This window comes from Mirounga angustirostris, unplaced genomic scaffold, assembly GCF_029215605.1.
Source record: "Mirounga angustirostris isolate CCGP_5_RB_7025 unplaced genomic scaffold, mMirAng1.0.hap1 SCAF_8, whole genome shotgun sequence".
Taxonomy (NCBI): domain Eukaryota; kingdom Metazoa; phylum Chordata; class Mammalia; order Carnivora; family Phocidae; genus Mirounga; species Mirounga angustirostris.
The window spans coordinates 39629413-39640032 of NW_026991716.1; the positions used below are offsets into that span (position 1 = coordinate 39629413).

At 52.3% G+C, this 10620-nt stretch overlaps 1 long non-coding RNA gene across 3 annotated transcripts in view; it reads left to right on the forward strand.

Moving 5' to 3' along the window:
• LOC123837759 (uncharacterized) overlaps positions 1 to 9739 on the forward strand; it is a 17579-nt gene extending 7840 nt beyond the window's left edge. For 2 of the 3 annotated variants that reach the window (XR_010413633.1, XR_006789270.3), the window contains exons 3-4: positions 9216 to 9441; positions 9625 to 9739. This is a non-coding gene — a long non-coding RNA (uncharacterized LOC123837759). The remainder of the gene's footprint in view (positions 1 to 9215; positions 9442 to 9624) is intronic. The other variant, XR_010413634.1, reaches the window with a different exon arrangement.
• The last annotated feature ends 881 nt before the right edge of the window (positions 9740 to 10620 follow it).

Consider the following 10620-nt stretch of genomic DNA (forward strand, 5'->3'; position numbering starts at 1 on the left):
CTACTTGACTGTCCCCGTCTAATTTTCCCAAACACGCCTGGTCTCTTCCCGGCTTGATGGCATCTTGTCGCTTGCAACTGGCTTCTGAATCTGCATTTTTAAAGAAGTCCTGGAATACTAACATCTGAGAATTGCTGACCAAGGGAAGTAAAGTCCCAGCTTCTTACACACAGGGCCTTCCTCGAGGTGGCCCCCCCCTCCGTCTTCCCTCTCTTTTCCCACAGGGACTCTCAAAGCCTCCCCTGTGCCCATTCCCCACCCCTCCAGTCCCCCCCCCTTTTTTTTTTAAAGATTTTATTTATTTGACAGAGAGAGACACAGCGAGAGAGGGAACACAAGCAGGGGGAGTGGGAGAGGGAGAAGCAGGCTTCCCGTGGAGCAGGGAGCCCGATGCGGGGCTCGATCCCAGGACCCTGGGATCATGACCTGAGCCGAAGGCAGACGCTTAACGACTGAGCCACCCAGGCGCCCCCCCCCCCCCCCAGTCCCCTTACTGTCACTATGTTCCTCTTCAGGGGTGCCTTCCCTTCTTTCAAGGCCCGGCCCACTTCTCCCCTCCTTCCTCCCCAGATTTCCTGTATCTGAGCTTTCTGGGTATTCTCTCTTGCCTACCCGCCCCTCCAGTGCTAGGCTGCTCCTACCTCTGGTGACTTGATTCCACGCTATTCCACACGAGCCAGGACTCTCTGGGCTGTAAGTGAGTCATCAAACTTACAGGAGGACATTTGCTACCTTTTTTTTTTTTTTAAGATTTTATTTATTTATTTGATACAGAGAGAGAAAGAGGGAGAGAGCAAGCACAAGCAGGGGGAGTGGCAGAGGGAAGGGGAGAAGCAGGCTCCCCACTGAGCAGGGAGCCCGATGTGGGGCTCGATCCCAGGACCCCGGGATCATGACCTGAGCCGAAGGCAGGCGCTTAACTGCTTAATCAATTGAGCCACCCAAGCGCCCCCATTTGCTACTTCTTATAACCAACCCAGGACAGGCAGGGTTCCGTGGGGCCTCAGGGCAACTGGAGCCAGAAACTCAGAAACATGGGGCCCATCCTCCCCTTCTCTCATGTCTCTATTTCTCTCTGCATTGTGCCATTATTCACTCCTTCTCTCTGTAAGGCTGCTGGTGGTTCCTAGGCTTGGGACAGGGTGGAGATCCTAAGATTGGCAGGCCCCAGGGGAATGCTATGGAGAAGCTGCAGAAAAGGCAAAAGAGGATATGTTTCCCCAAAGAAGGGGGAGTACTGTTTCAAGATTAAGGGAAAATGCTGGACAGAAAAATTAGTCAATGGTCACCCATTTGTCACAGTAACTGTGTTAGTTAGGATTCGGGTCAGCTATGCATGAGGAAAACCCCCAAGAGCAGTGACTTAAATAAGATGCAAAGGACTCTGGAGAGAGAGACCCAGGCTTTGTCTAGCTTGTTGCTCTGCCATCTCGTAAGTTCTAGAAGACTGCTTGAGCGCCAGCCACTCTGCCCATACAGTCTAGGGAGCAGAAAGGAGAAATGAATGAAGAACGGCCCGACTTGCCATCCTTTAAAGATGCCTCCTGGAAGTTGCACGCACTTCAGCTTATATCCCTTGTATTGCCAGAACTTAGTTCTATAGCTATACTCAGCGGTGAGAGCTTCTGAGAGATGCCTTAATTCTGGGCAGCCACACGCACAGCTCAAAATCAGAGGTGTTCTTACACGCTGAGGAAGAAGGGTGGGATGGATCTTAGGCAACTAGCCTGTGCCGTGACCATAATCCCTGAGGTGCTTGAAGAGGGCATTTCCAGCCCATGGGGAACACACTGCTAGGTAAGGTGACCGGCTCCATTTTTGGACAGCCCACATCCACCCATCTGTGACTTATACCTGCCGGGTCTCCCTATGCCCTCTCTTTTCTACACTATAGTATTTACATTTTTAGAAGACAACACTGGCATCCAAGTCAGTTTTGGTCCTATCACCCTTAAATTCTGTTTTTCTCTCATAAGTTCCAGACCCTGGTGTGTGGCTGAGGCTGGTCAGTATCTTCCTTAAAAATGTGGATCCTTCAGTGGGGCTCAGTGCCCCAGATGTTCTGTGATCTGTAGAGGATATAACTGGGCTTTTGGTGCCCCCATGTCAACACCCTACATCTGTCAATGTGCCCAAGATTGAGGGAGAATGTGGTATCTCATGTCTGGTGGGCTAATTGCTGACTAACTTCACACTTACCCTCATGTGGTCATCATGCTGCCAAAATGCTCGCATTCCACACTGTGCTCCCCCGGCCAGCTGAGCCCATAGCAGGTCTTTACAAGTGTCTAGAGCCTTCACGTAATACCTTGACTGTCAGCTGGTGGATTTGCTTTTCCTTCTGACTTCTGCCAGGGTCAGGAGCCATCTTTCATGTTCCCATGGAGCTGTTTATTTTTTGTCTTTCTTTGGGTAAGGTTATTTTCCTAAGTAAGGTGCAAGGTCTCTCAGAACAATGGAAAGCACCCTGACTTCAGAGTATGTTGCAGATTGGGCTTCTTAGAAGTGGACTCTGAGGCGGAGGTTAGCACGCAATGGGTTTTTTAGGGAGTGCTCTTAGGACCCATGTTTGCTAAAGGGAGGGAAGGAAGGAGGATCGGACAGAGGGAGGGGGCAAGCTGCAATGAGGTCTCAGTGAAATGTCCCAGCCTCCTACAGGGAGCTCTGAAGCTGGGATGACCCTTCAGGATTGTCTCACGTAGGGACAAGAGGGCCAGGTCTTTTTTTTTTTTTTTTAAGATTGTATTTATTAGAGAGAGAGGATGAGAGGGAGAGGGGGAGCAGACTCCCCGCTGAGCACAGAGCCCGATGTGGGGTCCCCATCCCAGGACCCTGAGATCATGACCCAAGCCGAAGTCAGACACTCAACTGATTGAGCCACCCAGGCACCCCAAGACGGCCAGGTCTTTGTATTCGAATGATGATGAGCCATTGGATGTAGGTCCCTTTCCGCTAGACATTCTCCACAGGAGTTGGCAGCTCAGGGCTTTCGGCCTGCTGCCCTCTAAGCAGCTGGAAAAATAGGTCCTTTATCTTGAAATGGGGTCTGAACAGGGCCTCATGGCATCTACCCCAGAATGGAAGAGCTGGGGGCTCTAGAACTGCGGCTGACCAACTGGGTCAGCCCGGACCAGTCCTTTCACCTTGCTGAGGCTCAGTTTCTCCTCTCATAAAAAAATGATGTCTGGGGTGTTAGCAGGTGGCATGGGCTGAGGGTGGGCCAGGTTCCAGCTGTGGCCGGAACTCTGCCTAAAAGGCCTGCTCTGAATCCAGAGGTGATTTCCATGTCCTCCCCTAATCTCTGGCTTTCTCTGGTTTACTGTGGGCATTATCCAAGGGCCAGGAGGTCACTAGGGTCCCAGGCTGGGGATGGGCATCGAGATGAGAGGGGGGCTGCCTGAGGGACCAGCTGGCAGGGGCCCCTGGGGAGCTCTACTATTTGGAATGGTTTTCCTCAGAGTCCTGGAAAGGCCTGGCAGGGGACAAAAGTCACAGAGTGGTTGTTCGGGACTGAATTTTTGTATTCCACCTTTTCCCTCCCAATTTATATGTTGGAGTGCTAACCCCCAGTATGATGGTATTAGGAGGTAGGGGCCTTTGGGAGGTGATTAGGTTTAGATGAGTCAGGAATGTGGAGCCCCAGTGTTCACGTTAGTGCCCTTATAAGAAGAGGAAGAGGCACCAGAGCTTCCTCCCTCTGTCTTGGGAAGACCTGGTGAGAATGAAGCCATCTGCAAGTCAAGAAGCAGACCCTCACCAAGAGCCAAATCTTTTGGCACCTTGATGTTGGGCTTCCCAGCCCCCAGAACTGTGAGAAAGGAATGTCTGTGTGTGAACCCACCCAGCAGCAGGCCGAGCTGATGAAGACCCTGGTGGTGGGAGGGGAGGAAGGAAGTGGCTGGAGAACCCCTGGGGGTCACCGCTGAGAATTAGAGTCAGGAGACCTGAGTCTCCGTGATAGGTCTGCCCCTCACCGGCTGTGTGACCTGGGGCGTGTCCCTGGACCACTGTCGACTCCAGTGACCTCCTCTGAAGAATGAGGTCAGGTAGAAAGTCTCTGAGCTCATCTCTAACTTTGTGGTTCCATCACTCGAGAGCTAATGTCCTTCCATTGCTTTTCTGTCGCCGGGGCTAGGATGGGCAGAGGGGAGAGACTGGGAGCCAGTGGAGCAAGCTTTCTCCTCTTTTCCTGCACTCTGGCCCTGCTGTTCCTGCAGAAGCCTTTCCGGGAAGGCTGTCTTTGGGTGAGGTGGGAGGGTGGTGCGGGAGATGAGAAGACTCTGGGGCCCAGGGTCACAACCCTCCCTCAGTATTGTCCTTCCTGGCTTGTGGCAACTTCTGGGTGAGCTTTGGATCTGACAGTTTCAGGGTGAATTTATTAAAGTTAAGGGTATTAATAATAAAAGAATATAAACTAGATTTTATCTGTGACACGGATACTCATAACCACGTGGTATGTTCTCTGTGCATGGCTGGTGTGTGTGAGTGTGTGTGTGTGTGTGTGTGTGTGATGAAGAGAATGAGAATGAAAGAGGGAGATCTGTCATAACTTGATGTTTGGGGGACGCCTGGATGGCTCAGTCGGGTTAAGCATCTGCCTTTGGCTCAGGTCATGATCCCAGGGTCCTGGGATGGAGCCCCACATCGGGCAGGGAGCCTGCTCCTCCCTCTGCCTGCCGCTCCCCCTGCTTGTGCTGGCTCGCTCTCTCTGACAAATAAATAAAATCTTCAAAAAATATGACTTGATGTTTGGAAAAAATGCCACTTTTCCCCTTTGCTCACAGTTTCCTTTTGACCCCTGAGAAGATTTTTGGTTGTATTTATCACCATACAGCTGCCAGCCTTGGAACGTGAGAACCCAGGGGAGGAAGTGGAGCCAAACTCTGCTCACTCCTCTGGGTGGCTGGAAGGCACCGAGCAGAGGGAAAGGGAGACTGCTTTCTTTCCTTTTCCCTTTCTAGCCCATCTGACCTTTCAGTGGGACCTGTGTCCTGCTCCCCTCCTCTCTTTTGCCCTGAGCAGAGGAGGGAGATAGATGGGATTCTCCCTGGGGTGGGGGTGGGGAGCATGGAACTCATGCCTTCCAGGCCAGCTTGGTCCTGGGGTCTGGGGGCGGGGGAAGGGCACGGGGCCATTCTCTGACCCCTGGCTCCCCCTGCCCTTGCCCTTGAAGGCCTGTGTGTATCATCCACCTCAGGCTCCTAGGCTCCCAGGGTCTCTGATGGTGGAGTCCCCCCTTGTCTCATCCCAGGCCTGGGAGGCAGGAAGTGGCAGCAGAGGGTGTTCCCCTCTCTGGAATGACCTCCCAGCTCTAGATAGGACAAATGACTTGCTTAAAGTGAGTAGTAGCCAGTTAGAGTCAGAGTCCTAGTCAATCCAGTGACCTGCCATCTAGAAATAGATTGTATTTGTTCTCTCTGGTTGGGAGGCGGGAGGGGCTGGAAAAATTCTGTTTGGCTGGTCAGGTAGTCCTGGGGTACGGGATATTCCTGTGGGCACCGGCTGAGTTCCCCTTGCCCTGAGTCTGCCCAGGAGCTGGGGGCATAGGGAGCAGAGCCCAGGAAGGAGGGAGGGAGTGGCCAGGATTGGGGGGGTGGGGTGGGGTGGGGAGGCAGAAAGGGAGGGAAAGGGCTTGGGGACAGAGGGAGCCGGAGAGTGAGCAAACAGTGTCCTGGAAAACAACTTGTTTCCCCTTCCAGGAGCCCTGCCTGCCTGCCTTCCCCACTAGAGACAGTAATTTAGAATAACGAGTCATAATTTGATTACATTCTCTTCCAGCCTCGCAGAGTAAACAAGGTTCTCCGTGGAGGGAAGGGGCAGCAGGACCCAGGCTTCTGTCACACTCCCCTGAGCCTGGACAGGGGTTTCCCCTCCTGTCGCTGTCCCTCTTTTCCTGGGTGTGCTTGAAACACTGGTGGGCAACTTCAACCCCCATTTTTTACCGAGCCTTCCATTGTCCTTCTGGCTCCTATCCCTTCCTCTCTGCCCTCCCTGATCATGTCCCCACCCAGAAGCCTGCATGCCGTGTAAATATTTAAACCCATCTATTACTTCCTGTTTATTAGTGGTGTAAATCCTGGGCTCATTCATTGTGCATCTGTCCTGCTGTATCTTATCTCAGAAGGGGAGGCCCAAAGAGAGGGCCACGTGTCTGCTCTTCCCTGGGAGTAGCCTCCCTCAGGCCTGTCCTCAGCTGTATGACCAAGTTTGACTTTGAATGTTTTTCCCCCATGTTTTGCTTTATTGTGGTAAAGTATGCATAACATAAAATGTCACAGCTGAGTGTAAAGCTCAGCTGTATCAAATACATTCTTTTTTTTTTTTTTTTAAGATTTTATTTATTTATTTGACAGAGAAAGACACAGAGGGAACACAAGCAGGGGGAGTGGGAGAGGGAGAAGCAGGCTCCCCACTGAGCAGGGAGCCAGATGCGGGGCTCGATCCCAGGACCCTGGGATCATGACCTGAGCCGAAGGCAGTCGCTTAACCAACTGAGCCACCCAGGCGCCCTCAAATACATTCTTGATCCTGTGCAACCATCACCACCATCCATCCCCAGAAATCTTTTCATCTTATAAAACTCAAACTCCCTCCCTGTAAATACTAATTCCCCATTCTGTTTTCCTCTCGGTCCCTGGTGAGTATGTTCTACTTTCTGTCTCTATGATGTTGATTACTCCAAGTACCTCATATGAGGGGAGTCACACAGTACAATTTGTCTTTTTGTGCCTGGCTTATTCCACTTAGCATAATGTCCGCAAAGTTCATCCATGTTGCGGTGTAGGTTAGGATTTCCTTCCTTTGGAAGGCCGAGTAATATTCTGTTGTGTGTAGACCACATTTTGCTCCTCCATTCATCCATCACGGACATTGGGGGTGCTCCCACGTTTTAACTGTTGTGACTAATGCTGCTGTGAACACAGGTGTACAAATCGGCTTTTATTTTTTTATGATAAAAGGCTACCTTGTATTGCTTGCTTGCTATACACTCAGAAGTGTGCAGACTTAATCACTTAATTATCACAAGTACTTGCCAGGTGGCAACTATTCTGTTTTATGGATGAAGAAATTGAGGCTCTGAGAAGCCAGTTTGCTCAAGGCAGAGAAAGGGGGAGCGAGGACCAGTACCTGTCCATGCTTCTAGCCATGGCCTTTCACTGCACTGTGTTGATAATGGACTTCAAGAAGGAGTCTCAGCGTATATTACCAGTCCTGCAGCCCCATGAAGGACAGACTCTGTCCCCGACCCTCTTCCCAGTGAGAGGCTCCATCCTCCTGCCCCAGACAGGGCAGCCTGGACACAGGACCCTGTGGGGCCCTGGATGGACCTATGAAGCCCAGGCAGACCCTAGAATGAAAGAGCATCTGATAGCCTTCAGGCTGCCGGCATTTCTGTTGTTGCCTCCCCATCAAGGGTGAGGGCAGTGAGGTGGAGGGCACGGGTCAGTGCGTCATTAGGAGGGTGGGGAGCGGAGGGAGTGGGGAGTCCTGGGGCCCCACAGGGTGGGGTCAGGGCAGTCATCATCCATCCCCACCCCCAGCTCTCCCCTGTGACTATAGCATGTCTCTCCTTGATGTCCCTGCCCCAAGTCCCACTCATCATCTCCCCACCCCCACCCCCACCTCCCCCAGTCTCCCTGAGGGCCCTTGAAATCCAGGCTGGCATCCTGGTCTAGAGAATTTCCAGGCTGGGCTCTACCCTAAGGTATCGAGCCTAAGGGGCTGCTTGTAGGAGAGCACATTGGGGTGAGGGGGCTCTGGGCTCTGTCAGCCTGTCCTGGATTCCTTCCTCTGAGCCAGCCTTGAGCCAAGAACTCCAAGGTCTGTGTGGGAGTAGCAGTGGGTCAGCTCAGTTCCCACGGCAACATGCAGGGTGGGGGCTGGGGCCCCGGCAGATGGAGGCCTGCCCTGGGCCCTGGAAGACAGGTTAGCTGCTGCCTTGCTGTGTGACCTTGGGCCGTTCTCCTCCCTGGGTTATAAAGGGTTTGGTCCACATCACTGGTTCTCAAACTGCCCTTTGGAGAGCTTTAAAAACTACTCTTGACTTGTTTTCAGCCTCAGAGATGCTGATTTATTTGGCGTAGTTTGTGGCCTGAGCATCAGGATTTTTAGATGATCCTCAAGTGATTCGTATTTATAGCCAAGTTGGAGAATGACCGTTCTAGATAAGTGCAACCTCGGGGAGGTAGTGCAGCCTAGTTGTTGACTACATGGCCCATTTGTGAATTGACTACTTACCCACTACTGTGTAATAAGTGTTTAGACAGTGCCTGGCACATAGTAGATATTCAGTAAGCGTTTATTGAATAACCAAAAAGAGCCAGACTCTGGGTTTGAATCTGCATGGGAGACAGCGTGGGAACTTTCTTTGCTCTACTTGCTTTGTTTTGCAACATGGGGACAGTGAATAGAACTTACTTCATAGGATTAATATGTATGAAGCCTCGAGACGGTGACTAGCATACGCTAAGCACTCCATAAAAGTTTGCTGCCATTTTAAATCTCTAACCTTATTTTCGGGCCCCGCCTCCCCCATGAAAGGCTCTCTCTTACTCTCCTCTGTGCCCCTGCTGGGGTTACAGCTGATACTAGTGGGGGCTAGCTGGATCCAGCATTGCACATCTTTGGGGCCTAGGGCAGTGTCTGGACCAGCCATGCAGGAGGTCATCACCCTTTCCCTTCCCTTAACATGTAAAACATGTAGACAGAGTCTTGTTTGGTACAAAGGGCAGGAGGGGCTTGCAGACCATGACGTTGACCGACAAGGCCCAGAGTTCTCTCCTTCAGATCCTTCTTCGCCCTGCCAGCATGGTCTTTCTAAGCCAGAAAGAAGACCACGTCACTCTCTTGCTTACTATGCCTCCGTGCTTCTCTGGCCCTTGCAGCGTGAGCCTGGGGCCCTGCAGGGGCCTGTGTGGTGCCCAGCCTTCTGTCTCCCTCCTCTCTCCATCCCTCATCTGTGGCTGTACTTCTTGGACTTCATATGCCAGTCAGCCCAGATGACCCGCAGTCTCCCACAACAGGAAACATATTCTGTCCGGGGAGAGGTGGGCTCCGGCCGAGGCCTGGAAAGCTCATGCCCGCCCCTGCCCCCCTGCCCTCATTCACTTTTCTTTTAAGGTTCCGTACAAATGTTGCCTCTTTTAAGAATCCTTTGCTGACTCTTCCATCAACTGGGCTCACGGATTATTTAATTATTGTGCTTCCTCATTCAGGTGCTGCTTTGTCCACCAGAAGGGTAACTGCTAAGTGGGCCTGCGTCTCTGGTGCCCGGCGTGGGGCTTGCGGCTTCGTGAGCTCAGTGAAAGTTTGTGAGGTGAAGAACGGATAGATGGGTGGATTTGCTGGCCCGTGGACTCACTGGTACCTTGTACCTGCACAGCTGAGGCTTGTTGCACCCTCAGGGGACGTGGGAGCACCTATGCTTGGGCCAGGACTTCTGTGAGCACACACTTGGGAGCACGGGCAGTGGGGAAGGGGGCCAGGCCCCTTTGGGGTTGGCCCTTTGGGAGCTGGAAAGGCCCTGCCTTTTTCTGCCCTTTGCCTGCTTCCCGATAGCCTCACCGGGGGCCTCTGACGGCTAAGCAGGGATTTGGGGTCAGATCAATATTTGTCTTTCTTCAGGAGCTGCCCTGCTCCCTACCTTGAACCTCTGGCATTGGCAGTGGCTCCATGCTGGACCCAGTGAGGGACGCCACCCGTAGACTTCTGCTGTTAAGGCTCTCGGCGTAGGTGAGAGCCAGAAGACGGTGAAAATCTTGGAAGGTGATCTTGTCCAGCTTACTGCTTCCAGCAGGCCTGGACTGAGAGCGGTCTGCCCTTTCCTTTGGAAGTCTCTGGAGGGGTGCCTGAGTGGCGCAGGCGATTAAGCGTCTGACTCGTGATTTCGTGATCTCAGGGTTGTGAGATGGAGCCCTGAGTTGGGCTCCACACTCGGCGGGGAGTCTGCTTGAGATTCTCTCTCTCCCTCCCTCTCTCTGCCCCTCCCCCCATGCTCTCTCTAAAATAAATAAATAAAATCTTTAAAAAAAAAGTCTCTGGGGGTGTGTGGGTGGCGCAGGCGATTAAACATCTGCCTTCGGCTCAGGTCATGATCCCAGGGTCCTGGGATCAAGCCCCTCATGGGGCTCCCTGCTCAGCCAGGAGCCTGCTTCTCCCTCTGCCTCTTGCTGCTCCCCGCCCCGCTTGTGCTCTCTCACTCTTGCTCTCTCTCAAATAAATAAATAAATAAAATCTTTAAAAAAAAGTCTCTGGAGGGAGTCTCCATAAGGCCTTCCCCCACTTCTCAGTCCCAAGCTCTGGCTGGGCTCCACCCTCCCCATCTCATTTGTGCAGTGGCTGGGCTGGATAGTGTGGCTTATATTGTGGCCACGTGAGACAATTTGAATAATTGGGAGCATATATTCTGGGCTCAGACTGGGTTCAGATCCCAGCTCTGCCACCTATTAGCTGTGATGTCGGGCAAGTCCCTCAATCTTCTGTGTCTCGGTTTTCTTGTCTATACAATGGGAATGATAGTAAGGCTGTCATTGCGAAGATTGAAGGAGTTAATGCATGAAAAGCATGTAGAGGAGTACCCAGCACGTAGTAAAATGCTCAAAAAAGGTGAGCTGTTCTTAT